This window comes from Sphaeramia orbicularis, chromosome 8 (genome assembly GCF_902148855.1).
Source record: "Sphaeramia orbicularis chromosome 8, fSphaOr1.1, whole genome shotgun sequence".
NCBI lineage: Eukaryota > Metazoa > Chordata > Actinopteri > Kurtiformes > Apogonidae > Sphaeramia > Sphaeramia orbicularis.
The window spans coordinates 3,618,355-3,632,104 of NC_043964.1; the positions used below are offsets into that span (position 1 = coordinate 3,618,355).

General features: G+C 36.7%; 1 pseudogene; it reads left to right on the forward strand.

Annotated features, from left to right (window-relative positions):
- The first annotated feature begins 369 nt into the window (after positions 1-369).
- Positions 370-8,369, forward strand: LOC115423942 (perforin-1-like; annotated as a pseudogene).
- Positions 8,370-13,750: the final 5,381 nt, after the last annotated feature.

Genomic DNA, 13,750 nt, shown 5'->3' on the forward strand with positions numbered 1-13,750 from the left:
CCAAGAGGCAGCATGAAATACAACACACAGTTACAATATACAGTTACATCATACAGTTACAACATGCAATAATTTACAGGACAAGTCAAACTACGAAAAACAAGTGCAAGTATTGAGTTATTCTCTAGCACTTTGAGTTTGGATTTAAAAAAAACTGTGAAACTTATTAACACACATTGTAAAGTGACTCAGACAGTTAATGTGGTCCACGGTCTGAGGAGAATTACGGGTTGACACCTGTCAAACTATGATCTTGTCAAAACCACATGTATTTTCCTTTGTTTGAGAAGACCACGCTGCCTCTCCACCCCTTCACATCCTCCCTGATGTTCTGTCCTTTAAAGCGCTGTGTTTTCACTGGTGCTCACAGTCAACTTCACACATTCAGTTTGAGCAGACAAGAATACGGGTGAGTACGCACTGATTTGCTTGTAGTCAAAACTCTTGCATTTTATTTCTTAACCTGTAAAAAACCCAAACAGCCATTGGCAACTCAGGTCATCTACTGATCTGAAATGTGTGATAACTTCTGAACAACTCAAGCTGTGAATACATTGAAATAATTGGTGTAGAAGACAGTTTGTCATCTTTTCATGGTGATCTGATATGACCCATGTAGACGATCAGGGCTTTCGTAGTGACTGTCGACCACCGTCATCTTCTACAACACTGATTCACCAGTAAAACCCATGGAGTTGGATCAGTGACAGCGGGTGGACATACTTGGTTTGTTATTGATTTATTTCCTGAAAAAAGTCATTTTTTTCTCTGTTTCAGACAAAATAACCCTCAAATTTGACTTAAGCTTTTATGAACATCTACGTGATTCGTGAATTAAATATAGGAAAATACCTGATTTTCACTGAAAAATGCAAAATACAGAGGATAATATTATAATAAACAGTGATCAGTCACTTAAGAAAAGTTAAATGGAGAAAAAAGTATTTTGGAACGGCCACAAAAGTAGCACTGGGTCTTTATGAGTTAAGATATTTATTCTGAATATAGTTGGGTTTTTTTTTTTACCTTTTGTTTTTTAAGTATGTTGTTGGAACAGTTCAGTGCTGTTTGGTCTGTAGTGGGTGATGTAGTTTTGAATTGTACTTTTTTAATTTTTGTTTTCTCTTTTCTCAGGATAAACAGGCGGTTTTCATCCATAAACCATCTCAATGGGAACATGTTTCTATTAAACATTTGCATCTGTGCCAGTCTCATTCTGAGCCTTCCTCAGTGTACGCTCCAATCGTGCACTGAAGGTAAACCCAAAGAGTGCCAAGATGCTGAATTTGCTCCAGGGTCCACTTTGGGTGGGGAGGGCTTTGATATCACCAAAATAGAACGTAAGGGGGCCTTTGTGATCGACATGAATCTGTGGAAACGAAAGGACAAGACATGCACCCTGTGTACCAACCCCTATCTGGAGAACAAAAGGCAGAAGCTGCCCTTGTCGGCGGTGGACTGGAGAGCAAAGCAGTCCTGTAGCATGAAAGTGTCCAGTAAACTTCACCGATCCAGTGAGTCCCTGGTTAGTGGAAGTACAGCTTCAGTGGAAAACAACTGGAAGGCCAATCTAGATGTTGATTTGGGCGATAAACGGGGACACTTAATGTTGGCTGGCACTCATTCCAAACTGGCTGAATACTCAATGGAGAAGACGAAGAATGACAAGTACAGCTTCACAAGTCAGAGCATGACCTGCGAATACTACAGGTAAGAAGAAGAGGACGTGAATGAAAAGCACTTCTGTAGCTGCAAAATGACAAATGAACCCATAAAGACCCAAACATCCACGGCAGACCAAAACCATCTACTGATGTAAACTGTTTAATACCTGGTGATCCACTAATCCTATCAATGCATGTAAATAACTGGTGTAAAATACAGTTCTTCATCTTTTCATGGTCATCAGATATGACCCATTTGGACATTCAGAGGCTTTGTACTTACCGTGGAAACTCTGTCATCTTCTGCAACAGTGATTCACCAGTAAAACCCGTGGAGTTGGCTCAATGACAGTGGACGGACACACTGGGTTTATAGAATAGAATAGATCTTTATTGTCACTGTCATAGTTTAGCAGCTCAGTTCAATTTAGCAGCAAAACACTTGACTGTATAAGAAAATGAATAAATTAAATTAAATTAAATTAAATTAAATTTAATTTAATTAAAAATATCACACAGAGTATTAAGAAAAAGCAGGACTGCACAAAGGCTTCAGAATGAATATTAATACACGTGCTACTAAAGTACTACTAGAACTTCCGAAATGAACAAAATATACAAAAAGAATATACAAAAGCTAACTCTGTACTACAAATGAGAGGTACAACGAATTGGATAGATACAGGTAGTAGTAAGTTATGTTCAGTTAATTATATATTTGACAGAAAAAGTCACTTTTTCTTCAGTTTTTTTCAGCTTTAATCTAGGCTTTTATGATCATCTACATGATCAGTGAATTAAATGTAGGAAAATACTTAATTTTCACTGAAAAAATGCAAAATGCAGAGGATAATATTATAACAATAGTGATGAATCACTGAAGAAAAGGTTAAATAGAGAGAAAAATTCATTTGGGAACTGTCATAAAAGTGTCACTGGGTGTGTATGGGTAATGTGATAACTTGATTCTCTGTCTTTTGTTTGTCTTATGTCTAACTGGGGAAAAGCTATAAAGTGTCCAACAATCCGAGAGTGTCTAAGGAATTCAAGAGAGCAGTGAACAAACTCCCGAAAATCTACAGCCATGAAAACAAACAACCCTTTTACCAACTGATCGACAACTTTGGGACTCACTACATCACCAAGGTAAAAGATGGCCACTACAGCACGGGTGTCAAACATACGGCCCACGGGCCAAAATCGGCCCACCATAGGGTCCAGTCCACCAATGGGATGAATTTTGTGAAATGCAAATATTACACTGAAGATATTAACAATCATTTTAGTTCAGGTTCCACATTCAGCTCAATTCGATCTCAAGTGGGTTGGACCAGTAAAAAAATAACATAATAACCTTGAAATAATGATAACTCCAAATTTCTCTCTGTATTTTACTGCAAAAAAAGTAAAATTACATGAAAATATTTACATTTACAAACTATCCTTCTGCAAAAAATGTGAATAACCTGAACAAATATAAACAACCTGGAATGTCTAAGAGAAGTAAATGCAATTGTACCAATATTCTGCCTGTTTTTAAATGTTTTGTGTATTTAGTGATCTGTAAGTTGTAATGCACATGTATATTGTTAAAATTGCACTTATATTTATTCATACATTTCAGTTTTTTCATAGTTGTTCATATTATTCACATTTTCAAAGGATAATTTGCAGATGTAAACATTTTCATGATGTTATTTAACTTTTTTCACCCTAAAACATAAAGAAAAGTCTGGAGTTGCTACTATTTATATTAGGCCTGTAACGGTACACGTACCGAACCGAACCGTTTCGGTACACACCTGTTTGGTTCGGTACATAGCTGTACCGAAATGGCACAGTATGATGATAAAAAGAAAAAGGAATGAAAGACATCATTCGATGCGGAACTTTAAATCTGCGTAAGTTTCACACGAACATATGGAAGGACGCACACATTGACCTGAAATATGAAATAGCAGCTGATACAAGGTAAAAAAAAAAACAACAAATATGGTGTGAACCTGGAAGGAAGAGACTGCAGACCCTCCACCATCAGTCCAGTCCAGTTTGGACCAGTTCAGGTTCAGGTGAAGACAACAACCAGGAAAGAGACGTTATAAAGACGGACGTTGTTTGGCCCCTAGGAACTACGGTAGTTCTAAAACACTTACACTAGCTCTGTCTGTCTGTCTGTCTGTCTGTGTGTCTGTGTGTCTGTCACACATGCTGTATAATAGAGGAATAAATAGAACGTGAAAGTATGTAAGTTGCACTTCGTTCACGACAGCGTTCGTTATGGTTAGTTATGGACCGCACCCCAGGTATATAACTGCGCGCCCCCCCTACCCCCTGGCTCTGACAAAAAAAAAAAAAAAAAATCCCTCGTGCACACAGGCACACAAATACACACAGTGTCCTAAACAGTTTGTTCTCTGTCCTAAAATAAATAATTTGGTTCATTGTGTTGTCAGTGCTTCTCTTCAGTTTGTTTCAACAGAATACCAGTTTACCCTCTTGTTAATGTTGCACTTCATATGGAATTTTTATTATGTATTTTTAATTTATTTATTTATTATTTATTTATTTGTATTATTACCTCCGCCAAGGAGGTTATGTTTTTGCCAGGGTTTGTCTGTTTGTTTGTCTGTCCGTTAGTGTGCAACATAACTCAAAAAGCTATGGACAGATTTTGATGAAATTTTCAGGGTTTGTTGGAAATGGGATAAGGAAGAAATGATTAAATTTTGGTGGTGATCGGGGGTGGGGGGGCCCACGGGGGGGCCCATTTCCAACAAACCCTGAAAATTTCATCAAAATCTGTCCATAACTTTTTGAGTTATGTTGCACACTAACAGACAGACAAACAGACAGACAAACAAACAAACAAACCCTGGCAAAAACATAACCTCCTTGGCGTGGGGGGGCCCACGGGGGGGGGGGCCACTGATCAGCCTTGGCGGAGGTCTGCGCTCTCTGAGTGCTTCTAGTTTATTATGTATTTGTTATTTTTATGCAGAATGTAAACTGACAGAACAGTGATTAGATTTTTCTTGTTTGTTCAAAACTACCTTTCAGGGAAAAGTGCAATACTGATGTTTAAAATACATTTAGTAATATTAATAATTTATTTTATTTTTTATTTGATTTGTAGCAACAGAGTTATATTATTCCTGTTTATCTATGTTCTATTGTCTCCAAAAATTGGGGGAAAGATGTTAAAAAATTCATAAATGCATTAATAGACATTTTGAGGGGTTTTCTTTCTTCCTGTACCGAACCGAAAAAGAAACGAACCGTGGCTTTGAAAACCGAAAACGTACCGAACCGGAAATTTTGTGTACCGTTACAGGCTTAATTTATATATTATGTTACTATTGTACTGGTCCGACCCACTTCAGATCATGTTGGGCTGAATATGGAACCTGAACTAAAATGAGTTTGACACCCTTGCATTACTGTTATAAGACAAAATGTTATTTTAATGAATCTTCTAGAAAGTATCAGCTGTATGGCTCTTCCCTCCCAGGTGAAGCTTGGGGGAAACGTCCAGTCTGTGACCAGCATCAGGCAGTGCCAGGCCAGTCTGAAGGGCCTCAGCACTGAGGAGGTGCAGATGTGCCTGGAAGTTGAAGCATCTGCCAGCACCAGTAAAGTTAAATTTGATAGTGAAGTGAAACACTGCAACAAGGACCTACAGAAGTCCGACAGCAGCTCATCCTTCTCTGACCTCTTCAATGACAGGTATAGAATATTTTTCTCAAAATATATATAGTACTGTGCAAAAATCCTATGCTAACATTCCATTTGATGGTTCAGTGAAGAAATGAAATAGAATAGAATAGAATAGAATAGAATAGAATAGAATAGAATAGAATAGAATAGAATAGAATAGAATAGAATAGAATAGAATAGCTTTTAGTTGTCATTTTTCCATTGGACATCTGCGTAAAACTTTACCAATATTTACCAAATGTCAACAAAACAGAAATGCATGATGTTGGCTTTTCCATTAAATCATAAATGCAATGATTTTTAAAAATTTATTATCACAAGATGACACAAGTGGTCATTTCATAAACATGGCAACAAACATAAATATCACATTGATTACAGATATATTCATTATTATTATATATTACCCCTCTATCCTGAACTAAATATAAAAAACTATTCAGTTTCCTGGTGCGTCCACACATGCTGCAACATATTTCTTTTAAAACTCTACTTCTTTGCTTTTGTAACATCCGTCAACATCCGTTTTTTTTTTTTATTCATGTGACTCTAGTTGCGGAAAAAGGTCTTTCTATTGCCGTTTTGTGTGATATACCAGTTGTGCTATGCCCGAAAAACCACCTCTTGCCAGCGCAAGAACTTTTAATCGAAAAACCAGAGTTTTGGCGAAATTGTCATTTTTCCATTCAGTAAATTTGTGTGTGCAGGTTATATTTGCGCAATTTGAGGGTCAATACAAAAGCAACTAGTGTCATTGTGTGTTTAATGAAATGAGGAGCGCTACTCCAGCCAGTGAACAATATTGCTCATTTAAAACAAACAAAAAAAAAAAACAATACTTCAGAAAATGTATGTATTTATTTTATTTAACTTTTATTTAACCAGATAAAACCCACGAGCTCAGATCTCATTCATAAGGGTGAGCTGTCCAAGAGGTCAGCAGGTCAGCAGCACATGTCATAAGAACAGTTATGAAGAAGTGATAGTATAGACTGACCGTACCTTTGGTGCAGCAGCTCCTAAACTATGGAACCATCTGCCTCTTCATATCAGACAGACCTCCTCTGTCTGTTTTTAAATCCCTTCTTCAAACCCATTTTTCTCCTTGGCTTTTGAAACCATGTGAGATGTTTGAAGGTACTATCTTTATTCTGTTGTTTTTATTTGGTAGTGGTTTATTGTTTCTTATTTCTCTATTTTATTTATTTGTTGTTTTTAATTGTATGCTTTTTTAATCTATCTTGGATTTTATTCTTCTATCTGGGTTTTATTGATTCTTCTGTTTAGCACTTTTTCCTTTTGTACAGTTTCTATGTCTTTAATCTATTCTGTATTTTATTCTTCTATTTTGGTTTATTATTCTTCTGTACAGCACTTTGGCCCATTGCAGTTTTTTTAAGTGCTTTATAAATAAAGTTGGATTGGATAGATTAAACTTGCATTTTTAGCGCAAATAAGCAAATTTACCACCGTTATTTGTGATCTTAGTAAATCAGGCCCATAGTTGTTTTTTTAACCTGTGTATATCTTCTGTTTTTATTGTTGAGTGCCTTCTTTTTTTTTTTTTTTTTTTTTTTTTTTTGTTGCACCATGGGGAGCAGCACTCCAATTTCATTGTACTGTGTACTTAGTATCTCTGTGCAATGACAATAAATATCTTATCTATCTTATCTTACCTTACCTTACCTTACCTTACCTTACCTTACCTACCTTACCTTACCTTACCTTACCTTACCTTACCTTACCTTATCTCATCATTAAATACAGATAAAAATAATAAAACCTTTCGGACTGTATTAGCTCTGTGCTGAACTAAATGATAATTCAGGACTAGTCCAGAAATTAATATCTAATAAATAATCACAGTCACAGTTTTCATCTGTCTTTACTCTCCACCCTCCTTTCCAGTGGTTTAAGCTGCTTCTGCTTGATGGTTTGGCGATATTTTCAGGTTGTGTGTTATATTTCTTTTTACAGGTTCACTGAAATTAAAGGGGGCCACACAACCAGAGCCAGACCTCCTCTTCTCTAATGGCAAAGATCCGTCGCCTACAAAGAATGGCTGAACACACTTCCACAGAACCCAGACATCATCTCATATTCCCTGAATTCACTGCACGAGCTCCTGCCTCCTAAAAGTCAAAACCCGGAAGAACCTGCGCTCAGCCATCAGCCATTACATCCTGGAAAAGGGTCTGCTGAGGAACTGCAGCAGCTCTTGTCAGGCCGGTATCAAGACTGACCCCAAAGACCCCTGTGTGTGCCAGTGTCACAGATACCCCGCTGTAAACCACGACTGCTGCCCAACACGCAGGGCATGGCCAGGGTTATCATAACTGTCCAAAGGGCCTCAGGTCTGTGGGGAGATCACACCACTGCCACAGACGGCTACGTTAAAGTGTTTTTGAATAAGATTTTGGTCCAACGCTCTCCTGTCATTATGAACAACAACAACCCACACTGGGGCATGATTGTGGACCTGGGCTCTGTGGATTTGTCAGCGGGAAGCAGAGTGAGATTTGAAATGTGGGATCAGGACAGTGGCTGGGACGATGACCTGCTGGGACAGTGTGAGAAAAATCCTGAGCGCTGGAGTGAAAGCGGATCTGTGCGTCCTGCAGCACGGCAGGCTGTTCTACAAGTGGGAAGTGAAATGTGCTCCGAGTCTGGGAGGAGATTCATGTACGGCCTATGAACCTGCACCCATGAAGCCAAGTCTGAAACGTTGGTTTGTGTCCCGTCACGCCCATCCTATCCCAAAGAGCATGCTGTTGAAGATGGTGTGTTTGTGAATGATTCAAACAGTCCGAGAAACCAGTCTTATTACTGAGAGTCAAAGGATCTAACTGGGTGCTTCTATGAAACTGGGTTTATTTTGGTACCTGTCACTTTGACAGCTTTTTAGACCCAATAATGGAAGAAAAATGTAGACATAGTTCCCCCCAGGATGTACCTAGTGATGACCTCAGATAAATGTAAAAAAATTATACTCTTCCTCTGAGCCATCACAAAATTAATGAATTTTTAATTACACATTACTTAAAATGGTCTTATATGGACTATAAATGAAGACACTGTGTTAAATTTGATGATCCTAGTGGTTTTTCTAATCCAGACATGCAGGTTTTCCATGAACCTCAGTCTCATTCCAGGTTTTGTGTGTAACCCATTGTGTCCACTTGTGTTACATGCAGAACCTGCCCATTTAAAAGCATATAAATCATGAATGATTTTGCAACAGCGGTCATATTTGTGAAACACTCTGCCTTGCATAATTAGTTCAAATCCCAAAATGTACTTGTGAGAGAATAAAGAGATATTCCAAAAAATAGTAGTGCGTAATTGTAGTGTCCTTTTGACTGTGTTACATGCGGATTTTTGTATAAAATATGATGCAAATTAATAGAAAAATGTGTTTTATCTGAAAAATAGTTTGTCTTTTATCTCAGTAAGTGTTTATTTTTAAAACAGACCCAAAGTGCTTCCAAACTTGCTTCATAACATTAGTTTACATCTGGTTTGAATTTTTAGCCCCTCTGTCCTGTTTTTAGGACCAGTTTCATAGAAGCACCCATATACATACAGTTCCATTATAAGGATTAATCTTTCATTAAGTGTGATGATGAGGCTCATTAGCCCCAGAATCTGGATAATTTTTGGCTGCAAATTGGAAATACTCCAATACATGTAAAAACCATGTTATCAGCAAAATATACTTAAAATATGAAATGTCAGAGTAGTCATCATTCAATGAAATGGTCCTTATCATTGTTTAACCCTTTAACCCCTGACGTGTCTGTGGTGAGCATTCTGAATGTATGATTTATTTTTTATATTCCTAAAAATTCAACCTTTGCGCAATAGGAAAAATTTCACATCATTCTGATAGAATAGACCTTATTCTTTCCATAGACATCTGAGCATGCTCAGTTCACCCCCTGCCACCTGTGGAATGGGGGGGCAAAACACAGAGCAGTGAGTGAGACTGACTCACTATGAAAACAGACAGTTTGGGCTTCTTCTTTTTTTTTTTTTTTTTTTTTTTTTTTTTACACTGTTTTCCTTGTGTTTTTTGTTCTGTTTCTTTTTTTTTTTTTTTTACTATTGCTTGCAGTGTTGTTATTTTGCTTTTTTTTTTTTTTTCTGTGTTTTTATCAAGTTTGGACCGTGTAACTGCTTTTTGGTGTTCAACCAGGTGCCAAAAAGCAGCTGAAAAAGAGCCCCACAACAAAAACTACTGGGCTGAAAAAAAAACAAAAAACACTGGAGAAAAGGAACACAGATACATACTCACAGCAGCTTTTTTGACACCGAAAACAGATTCAAATTCCAAGCAGCCTTTCCATTGAAATAATGTCTCGGTGGTTAAAGGTTAAACTAGTATATATATGGCGCATCATTGTATATGCTCATTATTACTGAGAGTCAAATCTGTAATGAAGTATGTTTATGTTTATGTTGATGCATTTGGCAGACACTTTTTTCCAAAGCGACTTACAGTGGAAAACCAGGTCCTTGTAACATGTCTTACAATCTACACAGCAACAATGGTCCTTTTAATCAAAACAAAAGGCATTGTTTGGTCTGACCCCAGATCAGGGCCTTAGCATGTCCACATGAGTTTTGATCTTAGCTTCATCTACATATAAGTTTGAGCAAATTATAAGCAAAATGATATATGTGTTTGAGATTGTTCATGTAAACCTGACATCCAGTTTCATGATTTAATGCCGCTTCTACATATAGCCTTTTACTTGATTCTGTAGTTAATATTTTTACTCCTTTTATAGCAACATATTAACATTAGAACATGTTGGCCTGGGCTTTTTTTTTTTTTTTTTTTGTTTTTTTTAACATTTTGCTTCAGTGATCTTTGACTTGATGTTACTCTCACCTTACAAAGAAAGCCTGGAAAGTAAAATAATAACAATAAAAAGCTTCTATTGCACTGAAGCTATCCACTGTGGTTCATAAATACAGTAAGGACTGACTGGAAAAGCTTTTTCTGTTGTAGTAGTAGTAGTAGTAGTAGTAGTAGTAGTAGTAGTACTGCAAGCATATTATGAATGCAATTTGTCAACATTTTTTGGTATCCATGAAATGCACAGATTAAACAATGAGAGGATGGCGAACACAAACTTAAACTTGTTAAAATACTACTTAACTAACAGTTGTGTAGTGGTCCCTGTAGAAATGGGGTGTACTCTCATGTGTCACTCACTTAAAAGTCGTTTATTCCCGCCTATCTCGTTAACATTCCAATAAATGCCCTTAAATACAGGGTCTACTGATGGAACAGGGGCAGCGGGCCCATGCCAGGGTGGATGATGTATCTGATTACTGAGGGAGGGTCCGCGGACACACCGAAGCGGATCGGACCGCCGCTTCCTCCGCGCGCATCAGGTGAGAGGGAGAGGAGGAGGAGCCTCAGAGCTCAGGCAGAGGGAAGTGGGCGGGGCTTTGGAGGGGAGGCGGGCTTTCATGTTCAAACTTTTACTAAGTACTGTGAGAAATGCCCCATCGGTAGTAAGCTTTAAAACACTTGGTCAGATCAGAGGTTTTAAACCAGGGCTGTCAAACTCATTTCAGTTCAGGGGCCATGTTCACCCCAATATGATCTGCATGGGGCCGGATCAATAAAATAATAACAGTGAAAAAAGTTAAATTACATTATGATAATGTTTATATTTACATCGTTTCCTTAAAATCTGAATACGTGAACAACTTGAAATATCTTAAGAAAAACAGTGCAGTTTAACAACATTCTGCATCAGTTTATCAGGTTATCATTTACACATGTGCATTACAACTTACATTACAATTACAAATACACAAAACATTCAGTAACAGGTAGAGTATTGATAAAATTGCATTTAAAAGACATTTCATGTTGTTCATATTTCTTCAGGTTATTCACATTTTTGCAAAAGGATAGTTTGCTAATGTAAACATTTTCATGTAGTTTTCGTTTTTTTTTTGTTTTTTTTTTACACTAAAACGAGCATAAAATCTGCAGTTGTCATTATTTATAGGTTCTTATGACAGTATTTTTCTGGTCTGACCCAGTTGAGATCTAATTGGTTTATATGTATATGTATGGAACCTGAAAAACATGATTTTTACACTATTGATTGTTAATACCTTCAGTGTAATTTTTGCATTTCACAAATTCATCCCATGGGCCAGATTGGACCCTTTAGTGGGCCGGATTTGGCCCCCAGGCCGCATGTTTGACACCTGTGTTTTAAACCAAGGCTGTAGAGCTATTTGGTCAATTATTTCATTTCATTTATTTATTTGTGTCAGACATGCAAATTGTTACAGTCCATAGAGTATAATGAGCATTAAAAAATAATAAAATAGTTGTAAATGTAAAAATGACACACATGCATACACCCTATCTCCAATAACAAGTATAAAGATGCTGGTGTCAGTATTTAACAAGTGTAGAATCAGTATAAAAGTCAGAGTTAACAACTGCAAAAATCACAACATTTCTAGAGTAGCTTAAAACACAGTATAAAATCAAAATGCAAGTTAGTTTTTGTTTAAAGTTATTTAAACGTTTTTGTGTAGTAATTTAGTATATTTTGCTAATACTTTTTATTTGTTTAATATTTAGGATATATATATATTTTTATGGTAATTACTTTCATTCTTTAGTATTTAGCACCTTTTTTGTTTTGTGTTTCCTTATTGGTTTAGGACCGTGGGCACCTGGGTATAAATAGGCAGCACCAAGTTAGACCATCATGCACCTGGGTGGGCCTATGGTTTCTTACCAGACAGACCGACAGACAGACAGCAAAAAGGCCTTGGTTGTGTTTGGCTGCAAAAAGCCCTGAAAATAACCATTGGAATACATCTATGGTATGGACATTGTGTTTTTGACTGCGTAAACCACAAACCCATGGTGCATCTAGTGGTTATTTGAGTTATGTTACAGTCTTAAGTTCAGTCACTTTTAAGTTGTTTAAATTTGATGATAAATAACTGCTACAACAGAGACTGTCAACTAATTTAGTTCAGGGGTCACATACAGCTACATATGCTCTCAGTTAGGGCCGGACAAGTAAAATAACAACAATGAACGGATAAAATGTAATAACAACCCAGCAACAACCTAAACTTACTTAAAAATAACACAAACAAATTCAAAAAACCAAGGCACTCTTATAATTCTGAGGTCCCATCGTGCCTGCTGGCCTTCATCAGAGGACAAAAAAAAAAAAATCATGATGAAGGCCAGCCGGCTGAAACACGCTGAGGGTGCAGTGAGGTCCATGCCATGATTAGTAAAGGCATTTTAAAATTATAGGAGTGTGCCTTGGTGTTTTGTATTTTTTGCGCATTAACAGTCCCTTCACCAAAGACCACCTCTTGTACTATTTTTCATTACTGCCTGGATGTCCATGAAGCATTCCTGTTTATCATTTGTTCTTATTTAAAAAATAAGTGCAATTTTAACAATATTATACCTCAGCTTATCATTTACAGACGTATATTGTAATTTACCGTTCACAGTGGATCTACAACGGCACAAAATATTTAGCAATAGGCATCGTATTTTAAAATGACACTTTCTTCTCTTAAGACAGTTCACATTGTTCATATTTGCTAATATTTTTTCACATTTAAGTTGAAAGGATAAACATTTTCATGTAATACACTAAAACAAGGAGAAATTTTGAAGCTGTCCATCATGTCAGGTGGTCACGATTGTATTTTACTGGTCCTATCCACTCAGGATCACATTGGTCTGAATGTGGCCCCTGAACTTAAATGATTTTGACACTTTTGATTGTTATATCTTCAGTGTAATTTTTGGCATTTCATACATTTTTCCAACGGGTTGGATTGGACTCTTGGTATTGGACGGGCCATATGTTTGACACTCGTGTTTTACACTAAAACCACTATCCAGTTTTATACTTAATTAAGCTGTTCAGTTAATCACCTGAAATATAACAAAACAAAGTGATAAACTGTCACATTTGGGTTTCTTAAAAATTATAATAACCTACATTTCACCGTAAAGCTGCACTGAAAAAAAAGAGCTAATAAAAAGAACTCAAATAGACAAATATAGGAAAATGACTACAAAAAAATCTGTTAAAGGAACAAGTGTATTTTAGCTAGCTAGATTTATTAAAATGAGAGTAAACTTTGCGACTTAAAAACATAGAAATCAGGCTAAAAAAGTAATGCTAAGAATTTATATTATTATTCCCCTAGTATTGTGTTTTTATTATTATTATCAGTATTACATTGACAAAGTTAGATATATCTCATAATGGATGGATGGATGGATGGATGGATGGATGGATGGATGGATGGATGGATGGATGGATGGATGGATGGATGGATGGATG